The sequence below is a fragment of the Furipterus horrens genome, unplaced genomic scaffold (genome assembly GCF_987537825.1).
Source record: "Furipterus horrens unplaced genomic scaffold, mFurHor1.1.pri manual_scaffold_4, whole genome shotgun sequence".
NCBI lineage: Eukaryota > Metazoa > Chordata > Mammalia > Chiroptera > Furipteridae > Furipterus > Furipterus horrens.
The window spans coordinates 182,492,975-182,512,436 of record NW_028327174.1 but is presented as its reverse complement, the minus strand read 5'-3'; the positions used below and the strand labels follow the sequence as shown (position 1 = coordinate 182,512,436).

At 43.3% G+C, this 19,462-nt stretch overlaps 1 protein-coding gene across 2 annotated transcripts in view; it reads right to left on the bottom strand.

The window, feature by feature from the left end:
• The window catches only part of ZNF462 (zinc finger protein 462), a 134,982-nt gene extending 116,999 nt beyond the window's left edge, over window positions 1–17,983 (bottom strand). For both annotated transcript variants that reach the window (XM_090274522.1, XM_090274523.1), the window contains exon 1: window positions 17,750–17,983. The gene's annotated coding sequence lies outside the window, so the exon portion shown is untranslated. The remainder of the gene's footprint in view (window positions 1–17,749) is intronic.
• Window positions 17,984–19,462: the final 1,479 nt, after the last annotated feature.

Sequence of the window (19,462 nt, the reverse complement as noted above, 5' to 3'; positions counted from 1 at the left end):
TGTATTCTGACTTGTAATCAGAGAGTCACTGTTTAATAGTGCCCTGTCTACATTAAGTGTTTTGTAAAAACGTAAGGATGGGAGAAAAAGGAATTAGTATTTTTATGCAACCACTTTACGTCAGACTCTGCACCAGAAATTCACATTCATGATCTCATTTATTCCCCACAATAAGCTTACAAAGTGGATATCTTTTTTCCCCGATAAGCACAGTGAGGATCAGAGATTATTCTATCAAAGCCACACAGCAATGCTCTGGCTCTGAGGTCTATGCTCTTTCCACTACATACCATGACCCTCACTGCCAAGGTCTTCATGAGCCTCAACACTGATAGCAAAGGGTTCCCTCATATGTGGTCTCTGCCAGAGTCAAGTGTTCCTTCCCAGTAGCAGAGCGCGCTGCTCCCAACATAATCTCCAAGTCCCTTCAAAGATGTTCCTATGTTTCTCAGAGTGCCCAAACACTGATGATGGAACAAGGTCAGGCCAGTTCCTAAGATACAAAGCAAGATGAACTCAGCAGGTCCTCCTGTCAATTGCCCTTGTCCTTACTCATCTGCAGGAGCATGCCAAGGCCTGCCTGGAATGACGCAGGCAAGGGTCACCAAGGGTGATCCTATACCCACCCCTCCAGATTTCTACAAAATAAAAGCTTGGTGCTGAGACAGACTGGCTCCTTGAAAACCCATGGCCATTGTTTCATAGGAATCAGACTTCTTAAAGAGGCTATTTGCATCTGTCAATCTCTGTGTTAAAACCCAGGAGATGGAAATAAAGCAGAGCCTAAAGGTAAAAGGTCTAAGAATCTGTAAATCCAATCCATCTTGGAAGTCAAAGTCCTTATGTTACTGGCTGGCCATTCATTTTAAATTCACAAAGGAGCCAAAATATTTTATTTTCCCTTTACTGAAGGTCTGACTAAAAACACATTTAAATAGAGAAATAAAGATGAATATCATCGTTATGAAAGGCCCAACTTACACCATTAATAAAACTGTACCCCGACAACCACTCATTCTATTTCTTAGCAGCTCCACCAGGCCAACCCCAGAAAGGCAGCATTGCTGCAATGTAGAGCTACTTAACATAAACAAACATAAAGGCCACACCTGGGTTAGGAGATGTGGCTAAATTTAGATGACTATTTCGTATCTGATGAAATGGAGCCTGGACTTCTCACTGCTTTAATGCAACCCTTGCGCCTACATTTAACCAACTCCACCTCAAGTTTTTCTCAACTACGGAAAACGAGTGGTAAAGCAGATGAAAGAAGGAATTCATTCCTGCGCTGTGAGGTCTTCACAAACTGTCCAGTTGGTGCTGAGAGGAATTCAGTTTTTAGGAACATCTGATGCTCACCAGGTCTTGCCATGTCTCTGCTGATCAGCGTCTCAGAATATTCATTCAAGAGAGGTTGTCAAAAACCTCCCAAGCAGGAAGCGGAAATCTAGAGGGCTCTTGGTGATCAAGTGCTACGCAGTTGGTCCCATCCCTGGGAAAGCTCTGGAATACACCATGCCTTGAATGCATACAGAACACAGTCTCAGATGTTAGAAACAAGTCAGATACCTTCATGTTCAATGGATACAAGAATCCACTTTTCCAGGAGTCAGTGACTTGCTCTCTTGCTCTCCCTTTAGCACAGCTGTGAAGTCCACTGAATGTCCAGCCAAGTGTACTTGTGAATTTCCTCCCCTCTCATGCCAATGAGAGGACCAGGTTCCAGCCTGGTGGCTTGATGTACTTGCTCATCAGTTTTCAGGTTTCACAAGGGAAAACAATCTCCCCCTCGAATTGGAGAAGCTTTCTTTCCAGGAGAACTAGACAATCCTCATGGCTCTCTCCAGTTACATAGCAATTATGTAATTGCTAAGTTTCTGCAGAATCATGGGAACCACTCTGCAGCCTTCTTCTGACTACAGCTGCAGCCTGGTGTTTCAGATGATTGCAGCCTTTGAACAGACGACCAGCCTCAACTCTGAGCACAAAGGGAAGTATAATGGGATTCCATCTCAAGCGCAAAGATGCTCCTGGCCTCACAAAGTCCCTTCTCCTCCTCCGGGTCTGTGCAGCTAACTCTTGCCTTGGCCCACCCTCCACGTGTGCAGAGTGTGGATCATTCCATTTGTGCAGACAGGTTCCAAAAGAAGCAGAAAAATCAGCTGAAGTTTTGCCATGGACCATGCACAAGGCCATCATTTAACACATAACATGGAAGCTCCAGAAGACAAGATGCAAGGGGGGCAGGAAGCATCTCTCTAGGCTTCCTGCACTGGCATGAAATGAGTGCTTCCCTTCCTTCTGCCAGCTCCAATCCTTCATGTTGACATTACACATCCTGTACTGGAGATCCACCCCCATGCTGCTGCTTGCCCAGCTGAATTATCTCCTGCGTCACAGCGGTGGTAACAGAACTGCTGGCTCGGCAGACCTGAGAGCACCATTTCAACGCTTAATGCACTCAGCAACTGGACATATTACCAGTGCGTCGGATCTGGTCTGTGGCCCTCTCAGCAGCCAAGCAATACTCGACCTAACCTTCTGCTAACCAGATGGTTGGTCTGCCTCTCGGGACCAAACCATTAAACTTTACTTTATTAAATTCTATGAAAATGTGGGGACAGTTTACAGCAGTGTGTCTGGTTCATCTCCAACAGGGTTGCTAAGATGAAAATGACCTAAAAATAACTGGAAACTCTACTACTTCACACCAACAGGAATAAGATATTTCAGAGTAAATATTTAAATGAATGATCTGCCAGATTATGTGCCCCAGCAGCATGGACTACATGGTTAGCAAATTATATTGTAAATATATACAAAGAAAGACACAGAAATGCATGCCTCTAAAGAAGGATCCGTTTCCCACTGCCTTAAGCCACAGTTCAGCATCTCCAGGCTCCAAGCTATTTAAATGTGGCTAAAGACACCATCTCCATCATAATCACTCCAATTACCAAAACAAAGAGCCTAACACAACTGACAAAGAGATCGCGCAGCCCCTGGGTTTGACCACCTAGGCACACTGCAGGCCTGCTAGGTAGTCAAAAGGAGCTCAATAAATGTTTTGATGAATAGATGAATGGAGCACATGTTTCTTAAGTATAACAATCCTGTAAAACACGTTCTTCCCAATTCTATCATCATTCCACAACTGCTAACTAGGTGTGCAAAGCCAAGCAGCAGATGAATGGCAAGGAGCAAGCCATCTGCACCAGAGGCCTGGATGACCACTAACTGATCACAGCAAATGAACTGCAGAGGTGGCAGAGTGCTGGGTGCTTTACATATATTGTGCGCCTTTGCCTTCTCCAGAGAGAATTCCGTTTTAAAGATAAACTGGAGGCTCGGGGCAAATCAGGAGCTAGACCCAAATTAAGCCAATCACTTTTCTGCGACTTTGTAAGTCACAAGTAAGGATCCCACAATTTGTAAAGAACTGAACACTTGTGAAGGTGACACTCCCAAATACATCTCTAAGTCCCAAGGAAATTGGAAAAAAAATCTTTCCACTCCCAGAGCTTTCCAGGCATTCTAGGAACTCCTAGTTTCAATTCCTACTGTGTCTCCCTGTATTTCTTATCCGACTGAGGGCATTCTATATTATTATAACCACACTCAAAGTTACTCCTCCACTCTTTCAGTTTTGGGTTCTACCCTTTGAGGTCAAAAAAGTCTCATTTGAAATCATCTTACAGATCTGAACCGCTGTAAATATATGCACAGTCTCCTTTTCTCTCCTCCTCAAATACCTCTGGACACAGTTTTAAAGTGGTGGCTCTAAAGTTTCTTATAATTAAAGAAAAAAAAATCCACTGACACTTTTGTCTCTGGAAAATTTCAAAATGTAAAAATCAATAAATACATAACTCTTCTTGGGTAATCTGCTTTTAAAGGTGAAAACAATCACTATACTCTTTTACCAAAGAATGACTTATATGTCCTTTCTCTTTGCCACTAACATCACCACTACCACCACCGCTGCCACCACCAGGGAGGCCACCAATGGTCTTCTGACTTGGAGCAAACCAGGTTAGGTAAGTCCTGTTAGACCCTATCAACACCACTTCACATTTTGAAATATCATCTACCCTGAAGGCACTCTAAAATTAGCCTCCTTACTTACCCCTGAGATCTCAAAGCATCTGATATTACAGTACATTAGTAAGACCAAGTGGACATGGACTATTAAAATAAACATTTGCACAGAGAAGACCAAAGCAATTCTAAGCAAGGCCACAGGACAGTTCTCAAACAGGCTCAGAGCTAGCTAATGAGGGAAACCACAAAGAGGCATCCAACATTTTTACAAGACAGCACAGCCAGTATTTCCATTGCACTAAATACAATTTTCTTAGACACGTTATTTTTACCAGAATGATGTCAGACAATAGGAACAGTAGTAACATATTCCAAAAAGCTCATATAGAAATTCGCATTGATTAAAAAATTGTTCCCCCACAAGGAGACTCCAAGGGATCATTTTTTGCAAGGTTGGGATAGGCTTTGTTACCACGTAAATGTACTCGTCTGAGAGGATATGGCAACACCCTCAGGTTGTTCCCAAATCCCTACTGAACACACACACGTCAGATATGGAGTGCTGGGGGGTCTACAGACAGGTGGGCAATCTGAAAAAGCCTACCTGTGAAGGGGCAACAGCAATAAGCACCACTCATCAGTGAAGGCAGACACGGCACAGGATTCAAACACCAAATTTAAGCTTAAGGATGAACTCATTCACAAATGGCAAAGCCCTGGGAAAAGATCTTGACCTCAGTTTCTCCATTAGTGAGGAAGGAAGATTTTTCCAGTGGCCGTTATGAAACAGGAACCTTATATGAGAGTACAAATATTTTTTAGTTCTGTGTCAACTCTACAGATTCTTATTATTATCCCCTTTTTATTGGGTAGGAAATCATGGGAACAGAAAAGTTAAGTGACTTATTCAAGGTCACACAGTTAGGAAGAGAAAGAGTCAAATTTCACCGTGTTTGTGTAGTGCCAAAGAGCGAGCTCCACCCACCACACTATATATTCTGAATGAAGACCTCGGCACAAAGAACTGCATGTTCACCCAAAAATACTGAAAACTTGCAGTCCTGATGTTTCAGCAAAAAATAAAGTACCTCTTCCAGAGACAATATATATACAGTTTGACCCTTGAAAAGTGGGGATTGGGGAGTAACTGCCTTCACAGTCAAAAATGTGCATTAACTTAAGTCAATCCTCAGCTTACAGATTCCCAACCACTGATAAAATATATATGTAAATACATACTTACACACATATTATCTATATATTTATACACATGTGCTCCCATATATACAGTAGCCAAGTTCCTAGTTGTTCTTTCCACAGTTCAACTGCACTGAAGTTTAGCCACGGTATGCAAATTTTAAGTGCATTATTTTCCCATATAAATTGCTTGTCAGGAAGGGAAGGCTGCCAAGTGACAATCTGGCCCAGTGATTCACTGTGTCACACTAACATGCCCACTTCTGATACAGGTTGTTGTTTGTATTTCCTAGAAATCACTGTCTTCATTTGGGAGATAAACAGTGAAGAATGTCCCCAGCAATGACATGTTCTTTTTGCTGGGAGAATACACTGATGGCAAATGTCATGAATTTTGGGGACAGGGTGCAGAGGTGGATTTAACGGCAGGCGCACCAGGTGCATGCCCTGGGCCCCGACTTCTGAAGGGCCTCGCAAATTAGTTTGTGGATATGTACTTGCTTCATTTACAATTTTAAAAATAGTTTTCTGTGCGTATAAATAAGTATTTTTATTTTCCCTGCCTCTCTTTTTTTTTAAGGGGCCCAATATTTTCCTCTGCACCCGGAGCCTCAACCGACCTTAATCTGCCTCTGGACAGTGGGTTATATAAAGGGAAAAGTTCTAGCTCTGTGTTCCTCAGGCGTTAATGATCATGTGATAAGGCAGTATCTTAAATACAGATGACTCTCTTTTTTGTTTTAAGACTATGCCTTATAAAGTAAAAGATCTATTCAAATGAATCACATTAAATCTACTGAACAGGTTTCATGTGCTGAGGGAAAAACACAATCTAGCCAATTTTGGTTTTTTATGGTTGAGGATTCCCATTTGCTGGTTTATTAATGCTTTTCAGTCATATTTGACTCTCAGAAGAACTTTTGTCTGCAGACGACAAGCTATATAATATGTGTACAGTCAAAGACAAAGTAATATTGCCAGCCTCCTTTCCACTAAAGTGGGGAAGAGATAATGGAGGTGTCGAGAAGGGAAAGCGGTCAGCAGGGACGGCAGGGACGCACTGGGAACACTGGAAATGCAGTGCCGTTCAGAAGCTGCTTCAGGAAAGATCACTAACACTTACCTGTGCTGGGGTCAATTTTGGTAATTGCAGTTGACGTCTAGAAACAGGGTTATGAATATAATTATCATGGAGCAGCAACTGGGCAATCACGACCTAATTAAACCCACAGACTAGATTATCTTGTTTTTCCCTTAATAATCACATAACATTTAACACTTGCTAATTTCAGGACCTATGGGTGATGTTCATTCATATTAACAAGCTACAGCCACTGGTCGGAAAAAGAATGGGTGAGGTGGTCAGACACTTTAGTCCACCGAGGGAGTAGGGATGAATTTCAGGGACAGCTGACATCTGTTCTTCAATATCACTTCACTTCTCCACTCCCACCCCCCAAATTTCTAATCAGAGGCAAAGTCATGGGAGAAGAATGAAGAGAACTTCCACACAAGTTTTGGAAACACTTCTGCTTTCTTAAACACAGGCTATTTTATGTGATCTATACAATGTGCTTTTCCACATCACAATGGAATGTCTTCATAAAGGTGACTTTCTTTTCTTTTCAGTAGAACAGATGATTCCTCCATGGGACCTAAGTACATAAACTTAATACATTTACCTCCTGGACATGCTCTGAGGTTTCCTCTCCTGCCCCACCTTTCGTATTGAGTGTATTCTCAAGTTCAATGTCTTATTCCCAGTTGAATGTCACTGCAGGCACAAAGATACAAGACCCAATTTACCTTCACTTTTTGCAAAGCCCCTGAGGGTAGCTTGTGTAGATTTCCCTTCCAAGAAGAGGGAAGTTGAAGAAGCACTTTAAAGACTGCTTTTTGAGACAGGCTGGTCCGAGGGAGTATCTTAGGTAGCTAAGCATCACTGACTAGGTTCTCAGTTAATGCTACCTAAGACTGAGTGGAGTCCCCATTGCCCTTAAATTAGAAATTCCATCTGGAGAACTGCATGCTTCCATATAGTTCAATTTTACTTTCTCCAACAATGAAATTATTGTTTTCTGATCCTTTTCCCCATACCTAAGAAAACAATAGTTTGGATAAGTTTGATAGATAATATGAATGACAGGTATAAATGGGTGCCTCTGTGGCCTCCTCTTGTGCACTTCATATACAGGACACATGCTTATGCTCCTACAAAGACCGGGGTATGAGGCTGTCTGGGGACAGCAGATCACCTGAACAAGATTGAGACTTTATAAAACCACTACTAGTTGCTTCGAGGTTAAAGAGTCTAGTCAGCAATTAATGCCTAATTCCCTGCCTTACAGAAAAGCTACTGTCCCAAATATCACAGGGATATTTGGACCTGTTCCACCTCCCTTAGTACAGCTTGTTACTCTGTCAGGGCATTTGTGGTCATCCATGAACAGCAGTTTCCTTACTGTACTGTGATGTTTCAGGGAGAGGCAAATAAAACGAAAGCATTCATCATGTCTCCATGATCTAAATAGAGCACATGGCAATCACTAAAGAGCGTGGTGGGGGGTGGGGGGCAGTAGAAACCAGCCTTTGAAGAGTATCTGCATTATATTCCCAAAATGACCATTAGACAGTGGAACTAATTTTCAAACATGTCTGTGTGGCTTTTGAAAACCTTCCCCATGCTTACGGTCACCAGAGCCAATACCGGGCTCTGAGACTTTGCAAAGGGGCCCCAAGAAGGCAAAAGGTAAGACACTGCTCTACTTACTAAAAAAAAAAAAAAAAAAAAAATCATACTGCCTCTCTTTCTGCTATAATAGACAGGTGCTTGTTTTAAATAACAATGTGTATAACTATTGCACTTTCCACTACTGAGCTTGATACGGTACAATTTAAAAATATTTACTCTCTTAATTTCCTCCTACATGAGCTTTTGCTCCCCCCAACCATATCCTCTATGACTTAGAAGAACACAAAGAGGGTACTCATCAGTTAAACACACCTTGTGTCAAGCTGTTACAGTAAGTTATATCTCTCATATTAACTAATATATTACAATTAATTTTCCATTATGTTCAGATTTCCTTCCAGAATACCAGGATATATTCTTGGCATAAGTAACTGGAAGAGATAAACCATCAGGAACATAAGCTATTAGCATACTAAGTAATAACCAAGGCCAGTTTCTACCAGCTGAGAGCCAGAAAGTAACCCCCCTTCCACCCACCACTGTGAATCCTGGCTCCCCCAATTCATTGCTCCATGACCTTGGGTGAATTATCTCCCCAAACTTCAGTTTTTCTCTACCATATGAACAGTCCTTGGTTCATATTAAATGTTAAACAAAAACATTACCTAGTATTAATTTGAACCATGAGTCACTCCAGGAGGGGAGATAGCATTTTGTTGAAGGTCTATATTAGAGGAGATGGGAGAAATGTTGATGAAGCAGTATTTATTTTCCTTACAGATGGTATTCTTACCCAATATTAGAAGAGACAATATTCAATTGACAGCAGAAAGGAGACAGGTTGTTGCAGCTGAACGGTGGCATTCAAATGAAAATGGTCTCTTCCATATAGCTCTCCTTTCCCAATTATCATTACTAAATAATAATTAACAGTCTTCTGAGAAGATCACTTAAGACAGAAACCACTGAAAAAAAGTTTCTGAGTGATAAATACTTGTTATTGAAATATTTACATAATCTATAGCTGGTATCTATTTTTGGTCATCTTCAGTCTATAATCCAGTGTTCAAAAATGTTTACCACACACGAAGGACCCCCTAGATCAGGTCCAATCTGGGCTGAGTGTTTTGATGTTCAATTGCTGACTAACTGGTCACAACACAGAGGGATGATGTAATTAGGGATTAGAATGGCTAAACATTCTGGACCAGGGTGGCCTTATTTTGGATTTTAAAATGCCAGGGTTGGATTGACAGACCAGCCTGTGACGCCTGGCTGAGGCAGATGGCTTAATCCCCAACTGAACACCAGGTAATAAGCATGCCTTGGTTCTTCATTTCTTGTAACACCCAGAGCGTAGGTCGAGAAGCTCTATGGATAACTTTAGAGAGGACTATCACATTTTCTGCCCATTAATAATGCAGCTATTTACTGCAGCGCTCTAGTCTCTACTTCGTTCATTTTCCAGGAAAATCTCCACCTAGGCCTACTTATGCAGTTCCTTCAAGTTTCCATCTGTCCTTTATCAGAAAAGTCGTATTTGCAACCGCTACCACATAAATTGTCTTCCAAGCCCAATTCTATTTTTCACCATAAGAACCAACCCAGAGAATGTGGGTCTGAGCGCTGGTGTTCATATTTCACATACAATAGGTACCAAATTACAAGGTCTTTTTCCACTGGCTTTATTGTTTTCTTAAAAGCAATGCCTTTTCTTCCTCCTGGAGGCTCTTCCCAGTGGACAGACCTCTTCTACTTTGACTCGTCAATCATCTCCCTGCCTCTCTTCTTTTCCTTCTCCCATCCAAGCAGTCTCTCCTTCCCAGAAAATTTCCCCCACATAATTACGGCAATACTTTAGCCTACTTTTCTGTTAGCTTAACAACCCTGTCTATTTTCTACTTGTGCTGATGCTACTGTTTGCTTTTCTGACGGGCTAATCCGTGTATCCTTTCAAGGCCTAACTTCCCCTACCATGATAGCAGCTGGAGCTCTAATTCACAGGTGCCTTCCAAAGCTTTTCATTAGCAATAGAAATGAGATGGTTTATAAGCCCATTTCTTAGTCTGCAGGTGAGTATTGGAGCCTTTGTGCAGCAAGCATCTTTCAAGTATCCCACATTATGCCACTGCCCAATTATTTTCTGAGTAATAAGTACAATGTTATAGGCACATTTGTAGTGTTAAAGGGAGACTGTTCCCTCAGAGGGAATTAGCTCCCCCCTCCCCCACCCCCGCCTCTGGCATTTCTCAGCTCAGGAGAGAAGCCCTGGCTGACATGGGCAGAGCTGAATAATGACTTTACTCTTTTAAATCTGAACAGGGAAGAGAAGAATTCCAAAATTTGAGGGCCTTAGCTCATGTTCTGGTTCAACTGGCCAGACGAGGGCTTAGGGAGTGAGTTTGGCCTTCCCCAGCTGGGCTCTGCGGCAGCTAAGCCTCCCCACAAATCCTGGGCTTAATTACTTCTGACACAGTTGTCTCGCCTGGGCCTCCAGCTCCTTTTGTGCTCAAACCAATTTGAATGCAAAGGTAAGTCCTTGCTTACTCATCTTGGTCAAATGCTTAATTTCCTACTAAGTGATCCTAAAACATTTAAATCAGGATCCATTGATTCCTAATAGAATTTTCCTAATAGAATCTTTCCTTGCATGGCAAATGCCTTTCTGAATTAAGCAGTCCTCATCTCCAAAATTTATTTTTTTAACAAACAAGTACCTACCAACCTTCCCTTCACCCCCAAGAGCAGGCTCTGCTCTTCAAATGAAGTTTAGGATTAAGATGTGCACAGGCACAGCAGAAGCATTTTATGAATATCCAGAACAAGCAAACACACGAGAGCAAGAAAATCAATACCTAAATACCCATGACCTGGCACAAAAAGAAACCTTCCATCCAAGAATAACCCAAGAAAAAAATGTCTCTAGCTAGGAATTAGGCAAGAATGCTTTGAAGACACCAAGTAATCTGCTCACCAGAATTAAGACAATGTATTTTCAGGGGACCATGCTGACACCCCCGGGCACCACACCCACTCTACCTACCTCTTGTCTTTCCAAACCCTGATAAAACCAACTTGGTGTTGCAGTCACACATCCAAAGACTAAAAATCGTTTGTATTCTTCAACTGCTGAGGACAAGAGTCCTTAGAAGTAGATAAATTTTATGATAGTATTTCCAAGCAGAAAGTGTAAATCCCAAGCACTTCCAATTGGCTTTCTATTTATCAGTGTCTGCAGTTCTCAAGATACAAAGTTCAAGGGGACAAAAGATTCACAAGAGCTTCCTAGTCAACTGGAAACACAATCTAAATTCATAAAAATCCATTTTCCCTCACTTGGAAACTTCTCCTCCCGGGTCTTATAAATCCAGGAGACAGTTCAATTTAGGATTATCTTCTCTCCAATGACCACCTCCCCCCCAATTTTTTTTCCCCTGGCATGCAAACCATGCTGTTTTAACTTCTTTCCTGTTCTCCCAGTTCTTCTGGAACATTTTATTTTCAACAGTCAACTCATTTGGAGGAGTGCCACACTGAGGTTCAACTGTTTATAGCGTTAACTGTGTTTCTGCCAGAAGTCCACATCTAGCACTACCTTCTCCAGAATGCTTCCTGGATTAAGAATTTCTGCTTTAGTTTGGAAGAAGCTTAGAAAATGTGGAAACTTCCACACATCACTCTTATTTACAAAATTACTTTCACTTGTCCAAGAGGAATCAGAACTGGAAATCCATTTTACCCTTCTTAAAGTACTGACCCATCTCTCATGGTTAACTATTGGTTGTGTTGTTAAAATGTCATTTTAAGGGTGACTTCCTGTATATTAGGGAATGGGAAATAGCTAGCCATAGGTCTGCAAGAGAAAATTGGGCTCCTAGAAGATACATGGAAGGCACATTTTTAGATGAGTTCAGAATGCTGGAAAAACACCAGTGATTGTTTTAGACTGAATTTCACTCTCTTGGACATTCATCAGTATTACAAAATGGCATCTCTGAAAGAAGCCAATTTTAAGTCTGTACCATGTTGCAAAACAGATCCTCAGAGTCCAATTGTGGGCAGTTTTGTAAGTTGCAGTTGACCCAGACAAACTTCCAAAGAAGGGCATTTGAAAAGGACTCCCAAGCCCTGGTGGCAGAGAGGAGAGGAAGACAGTGAAAAGCACAGCTACAAAACCAATAGCTAAAACTTGACTGTAAGTTACACAAACAAAACTGGCCTTTGGAGTGTCACTTCTGTAAATGCAACCATGCTCAGCCCAGGGTTCCCCAACATTCTACTAACTCTAATTCAACTGTCACACTAATGTATGATCAGACTGTCTTGAGCTGACATTTCACAAATCATGTGCACTGGGGCAGCAGAAAGGGTAGGGTTGGGAGTCAGCTGACCTGAGTTCTAGGCCTGGCTTTGTTACAGCTGCACTTTCTGACCTTGGGCAAGTCACTTCAAGTCTTGGTGCCAGTTTCCTCTTCAGTAAAATGCAGGGGGAGGGGGAGATTTGAAATCAATGATCTCTCTAAGGCACAAAACAACTAGCTTCTTAGTTAGAAGTTGTGACTGGTAAAGACTAGATATTTAATACCCATCATTACGGTGTACCTCTTCATCAACTTTTAAATGATTTTTTTATGCTAATTTCTACTTGGGAAGTAAGATTTTTGTCCATTACCCCAAAACCTCAGCTTCATCTTGGTGCTCCCAGGAATTCTTTCATATTATAATAAATGCCTCTTTTCTTTTCCTTTCTTATTTTTTTAAGCAACCTTCCCCAAACTAAGAGTTGTGACTTGTGCTATTAAAAGAGCTTAGAACTTCCCATTTCCTTGCTAGGGCTAAAATTAAACTGTCCATTCCTTAGGGCCCAACATAACATCTGCCAGATGTCTTGGCATATCACACAAGAAGAGGAATTTTCTTCGAGCACTATCTCCTCTCCTCTCCATGTTCTCATAATCAATTAATAGGTCACCAGCTAAGGTTTCTCTCAAAGCCATCAGCTTCATAAGCATGTGACCCTCACCAAAGATACTTGCTTTTACACACACACACACACACACACACACACACACACACACAGAGGTAGATGCTTATTTTCCCCCCCAGTTCACTAGATTTTTAGCAAGATTCTGGAAATATCCTTCACCCCCACTCTTGAATTTCCGTAGTTCCCATGTACCAATCATCCAGCTATACACTCCTATCAGATCCTTTGCAATTTGAGTTCATTATTTATATATTTCCTAATCTGTGAGTGTGTGGCTTTATGAAATAGCACCTCTGTTCTTCAATCATCAACCTGAAACATTCAGTGCAGCTTTGTCAATGCTCTATCTCATGAGGCAGTGAACTATAGGTCTGATAAAGTCACACTCCACAAAGGAGGTAAGGTTATCTTAACCAAAAAATAAATAAATAAACCAAAAACTCAACACCAGTAAAGAATTCAAGATAGACTAGACTCTATAACACAACTCTTTCCCAAGACAACTTTCCCATTCTTTTCTTTCAGGAAAACTGACCACAAGTACTCTTAAGTCCATTAGTAGAGTTGGGTTTCTTTTTCCCTACTGTCTTCTGTAAGACTCATTAGAAAGATTTTATATATTCATATATAAAAAGTTTATTTACTTTGAGTCTGAAAGTTGTCTCTAACTCCAAAGAGGGAGAACCAGTTCCTGAGGGAATGTGATCAATGAATTAGATGGACATAAATCTAATATGAGAGATATGAACAACGAAGTTCCAACAAGAATCTTCTTTTAATGACAGTGTGCATCATAGCCCACGTACAGTCTCCAGAATTTTTCCTGGTGATATATTAGGGCTATGGCAAAAATTTGCATAACGAGCCTCATCAACTTGATGTCTCAAAAACAAAAAGGATCTCTGAGCTTTGACATCAAATGAGAATGTTCAATTTGACACTTTTTATTTCTGTCATAATGGTTTATCCAAGATACGTATCCTATTTCAAATGCATATGTCTAGAAAAACACAAGAAACCATGTGTTTAATATTATGGCAGTTCCCATATTGAAAAGGGGATCGAAACTGGGATGGGTCTGTTAGGTAACCAGTTAGAATATATTCTCAAACTCTAAAATGCCTCTTAGATATTTAATTGTTTCCCTCCAGAAAGCTCACCTCTATAAGACTTGTCTATAAAGGCACCAAAACATTTAGTTGCAAAGTAAAAACATGGGGTGATTCAAACTGCTGGACTGACAATCAGTTTGTCAGTTTTCTCTTCCTCATTGAAGTAAGTAATTAAGCAGTTTTGTCCTGGTATCAACAACAAAAAGATATTATAGAAGTTTGCTTCAAGATCAATGTATAATGTATTTAAATTTACATAGACATATCTGGTAATTAGACGCAAAATTTTCTGGTAATTACTTTCCCAAATAACTCCTTATTCCATTGCATTTGAACTTTTGAGTTTGAACATGTAGCATCCTCACATGCATTAGCAAATTTAAATAAAACATTGATGACATTCCACTTAAGAGAAAAGGGCATCAAAAAATAACATTGAAAAATGAATAATAAAAGGTGTGATTCCAAGTGGGATTTTAAAGTGCTCTTGGAAAGGCCTAGGTTTTGAATAAAGAAACAGAGGTATGAAGAGGAGTATTTTTAAATGAGCAAACACATCAAGTGAAAATCTTGAAAACCACACATCTTCATCTGTAAAAACAGGGTTTTACTTCATTGACCAGGGACGATTACCAACTAAAGAACCATGTGTGTCTCCCTCTCCTTTCACACCCCTCAGAAGAACAATAACCCTCAATTAATGACACAACAGTTTGGTCTGAAAAATGTGATGTTATATACAGCATTGTGCATTTACTGAATGACACTGCTACCAGCTACTCAACAGAATAGAATTGCATCTGGAATCTAAAACCACTTCAATATGCATAAAAATACTGTAGACATAAGGAAGTTTACAAAAAATCTGACACACACAAAAATCTGACACATGATGAGAAAGCAAAGCAAGAAAAAAGCTGGTGTAAGTTGCTCACCAATGTGTTCCTTGTTTCTGTTGAAGCTGGTACCTTTCTGTGTTTCTCCTTAGTTGAAAACAAGGTCTAATCAGCCTCCTTACAATATATTAATTGGTTCTGAATCTCCTTCAAGTTTTCATTCCACAGTGGAGCCCTCCTCACCCATCTTCCATAGTCCATCTAAAATTCTTCCAACATCTTCCCTCATCCTCAAGATGGCTACCTTACCTAATGGAAAAGCAACATCTTCATGGTTGGCTTTTATAAAATCCTCAAGCATTTCAGGATTTAGTTCTTTAGTTGGATCAATTACATACATTCTCTAGAACTAATGTGTGAAGAACTCCAATCAATGTGTGTGGACTGAGGTAGGACTGGATCCTTTCTTCACACCATCCTCACAAAATGTCTTCCTGTAAGACTAATAAATTCCTCCCAATTGAAAAGGTGAAGATACCTGGACAGAGTGTTTTTTTTTTCAACTGACACAGTATTTTTTAAAAATTTGTTTCCATAGTGACATTGTTAAGAAGACATTTGATATTTGTGAAGACTTACAGTGCTTGAGAACACAGGGAAAAAAAAAATAGCAGAATGGAAGGGAAGGGGGAAAACAAAGGAACTAAAAGAAGGCCTTATACACAAATGGAACAACCTGAAGAGAAATGTAGACCCTGGAGAAACTGGTGTCAGTCAGAGTTCCTCTGAGATCTTGTAGGATCTGTTGTTGGTTTCTGTTTCTTTTCCCAGAGATCAACCCAAACCAGACAATAAAGTCTTGTAATGCATCAAAACATGATGATAACCAAGCCCCAGAACTCCAGAATCTCAGCTCAGGCCCACCACCATCTTCACAATGAGGAAATAGCATTTCCTGGTGACTTTCAGGAGACTGGGAGCAGCTTAAAGTTGTGTGAAGACCTCAGTGGACACGGTTTAAGATTTTGCCTTGCCTTTCCTGAAGGAGGTCAAAACCCTTCAGGTCCACTCAAAAGAAAAAAAAAAAAAATCCAAAAGTTTACTTTAAAATGGAAACTAACATCTCAATAACTTGTGAAAGCACTCCTTTGGTGGGAGAAAAATCTGAGCAGCCCTTAAAAGCCCCTCATTTCCTTGCATAATGAATAGACAGGGAGGAACCACAAGATTTCCCCCAGGAAGGGGAGAAGGAGTAGGCAGGCAAGCCTCCTCCTCCTCCAGCCATCACCAACAGAGCTTCAAAATGGAGACATCCATAATTTTATAAACACTTCTCATCTCAGCTTTGTCTCCTGGAAACCCGCTCTCCTCCATTTTCTGGTGGAGTTCCAACATGACACAGGCTTACCTGACTCAGTTCCCAGCTCTCACCCAAACTAGTCACTTCCTCCAAACCCTGCAAGCCACCTCCAGAAACAAAACCCAAAGCAAACCAAACATCCAACACAGGCGCTCAGACACAGCCCCCCGGAACCCTGGGAGAAAGCCCCAACTGGTTGGTCTTTTCCCATCCCAGGCGCGTGCTTAAAAATGAAACTTTTTTTTTTTTTTGGTAGGGGAGGAATATAAAAGGAACTCCAGGCAACAGCCTCCCTCCCTCTCTGTAGGTTAGAAGCTACAATGAAAAGAAAATGAGGGTTCCTTCAGGAATGGTGAAAAGCCTGGTAAATGAACGTGAGAAGGAGCTTTGTGTTTTGGAGTCTGGACTGGAACCAAAGCAGACAGCTTGCAAATGGAGGACAGGGAGATAAAGAAAGGGAAAGAGAAGGGCTGCTCCAATGGGGGGCGGCTGCGGCTTCTCCTCGTGCCTGGAAGGAGGGCAGACCCCTGGGAACCGCACCAGGAGTGAGACGACCCCCAGGCCCCTTGCCTCCTTGCCTCCCGGCCTCAGAGGAGAGCCAAGCGTGTGTAATGGCTTCTCCTCTCCAGAAACCGTTGTCCTCTCCCACCAGACGCTTCTGAACCCCCAGCCTGGAGACAGCTCCTCAGCTGCCCCTGGACCTGCGTGCCCCCCACGCGGCCCGCGACCCCCGCTCCTCACTTGTGTCCTCAGCAGCAGCAGCAGCAGCCGCCACCACCCCCGACACATCCCGACCCCGCATCCCAACTTCGGAGACAGGGAGAGAGGGAGGGAGCCAAATACCTGAGGAAGAGGGGGGTGCCAATCCGCACGGCTTTGCCATCGGGCTGGGGACGGGCAGACAGAGAGGGGAAAGAAGGAGAGGGACAGAGAAAGAAAGAGGTCACCCGGCTCAGGTCGGGGCGGCTCAGAGCGCTCCCTCCTCTGCCCCTCGCTCGCTCCCTCTGGCTCTCGGCTGAGGTCTCCTTGCCTCTGGCCCTCCGCCCCCCTCTCGGTCCCTACTCCTGTCCCCACGCTGGGAGCATCCGTCCTAAGCCTCCAGCTCTCTCCTCACTCATCTTTCATTTTCTCTTCTCTCCAAAGAACTACACGAAATTAATTAAGCCACCGCGCTCCGCTCCCCCCCGCAGAAGGAGCAGCCAGCAGGAAAAGCACAGCCACCTCACTGCCACTGCCACCACCACCACCTTCTCCACCTCTTCCTCCTCCTCTTCCTCCTTCGCTTCTCCTCCTCCTCCTCCTCTTCCTCCTCCCCCTCCCGCTCTCCCTCCTCCCCCTCCTCCTCCTCCTCTTGCTCGCAGCTTCGCTTCCAACAGCCAGTCCATGCAGGGGACTTCCTCTCCTCCGGCTCCACCAACCCTCCTCGGCCGAATGAATGAGCGCGTTTGTGCGTCCACCACCCCGCGCTCTCCTCCTCGGAGCAGCCGGACCACCCCGAGGTGGCTGTTAATTGCAGTAACTTACAGAAGGAGCGTCCCGACGCCGGGAGGTGTTTCGGGTTCTTCAGCCCCACCGCCTCCTTATCCTCTTTCTCTTTCTCCTCTTCCTGCTCGGGTTATTGTTGTGGAAGTTGTTTGGGAGTCTCATGTGCTTCTGCCGGGTCTCAGCAATGGAGGATCGCCATCTTCCTTGCCTTCCTCGGCTCCTCAGACTCGCTGCAGCTGCAGATGACCTGAGATATCCGTCTCTCTCTCTCCCTCTCCCTCTCTCTCCCTCCCTCCCTCTCCCTCTCACTCTCTCCCCTCTCTCTCCTCTTCTCTCTCCTCTCCTCCCTCTCCCTCGCGCGCGCTCTCTCTCTCTCCCTCCCTCTGTGTCTCTCTCTGAATAATGAGCAACCAGAGGGAGAGAGAAAGCAAGACAGAAAGAGAGAAGGAAGACAATCTTCTCCTGCCACACAAAACGCCGGAGCACCAGGGGGTGCGCGAAGCCTTTCTAATAACAAAAACAACGTGCAGGAGAGAGGAAGAAAAAAGAAAGGAAGGAAGAAAGAAATGAGCAAAGGGCTGAGAGGATAGAAGGGAAGAATTATCCAGGAGCTGGAGAAGAGCAGGAGCAGAAGCTGGAGGAGATGCTGAGGCTGCGGCTGCTGTCACCCCCCCCTCCCCGCTGCACCCCAGAAGGAGGCAAGGTGGTTCCAAAGTTAAGGCTGGGACATTGTCTTTGTCACTCAGAGCAACCCAGAGCCAGGCCAGTGAGATGCAAGAGGAGGAGGTGGCGGCGGTGGAGGAGGAGGAGGAAGAGGAGGAGAAGGAGGCAGAGGAGGAGGAGAAGGGGAAGAGGGAGATGAGATGAATAAAGACCCGCGGAGAAGGCGGTGCGTGGAGCGCGGCGGCCGGGCTGAGACGTGCGCGCTCGCGTCCCGGAGGCTCCCGGCCGCCCTGGCCGGCGGAGGAAGCCCCCGGTGAGGACCCCGACCCGCGACTCCTAGCGCTCCCACCATCAGCCCTGCCCCAGGCGCCCAGCCCCGGCCCCAGAGAGCCCCTCACACGCATCCATCTAGAGGCCAATCTTTGCAAAGAACAGATATGGGGAACTAGAGGTTGCAAGTCTAAATCCAGATCAACCACGTGGGGCTTTTTAATCCCTTTCCAGCTAGCGGTGTGGGTATCTCCAGTGAACAGCTCAAATTGTCCACTACTGGCACGTATTTTGAAGTTTTCTCCCCCGAAATAAAGGCTTTCATTTCTTTTCTGATAAGAAAAGGGGTGGGGTAGGGAGGAGAATCACCCATCATTCCGAACCTAGGAACCACCACTTTCTTTTCCTAACTTGTGAAATGTTTTGACGGCGCACCAAAAGAAAAAAAAAAAAAAAAGTGTACTTAAATAACTTTACACCCTCCAGCCCCACGTTGTTTGCACTTTCTGGCTCATCATCTAAAGGTTCGGAAAGTAACAATCAACGCTCCTAATGATAAGGTGTCATGGTGTTGAAGACACGAGAGCCAAGCTTTCACACCTTGAATTTTTATTTAGTGTAATTTCCCCCAAAATCGTTCTTACCTATCCCTTTTGCACAGGAGTGGGGTTCCCCCCACTCACACCAGATCGAACATCATCTAAGACTTTAATTTGATTGGGGGCGGCGGGGACATGGGGGGTTGCCTACAGTATAAAAATCAATACAGCAAGTCAGGAGCAATTGAAGTTCAAGGGCATGGGCTGGTTGTACCATTTC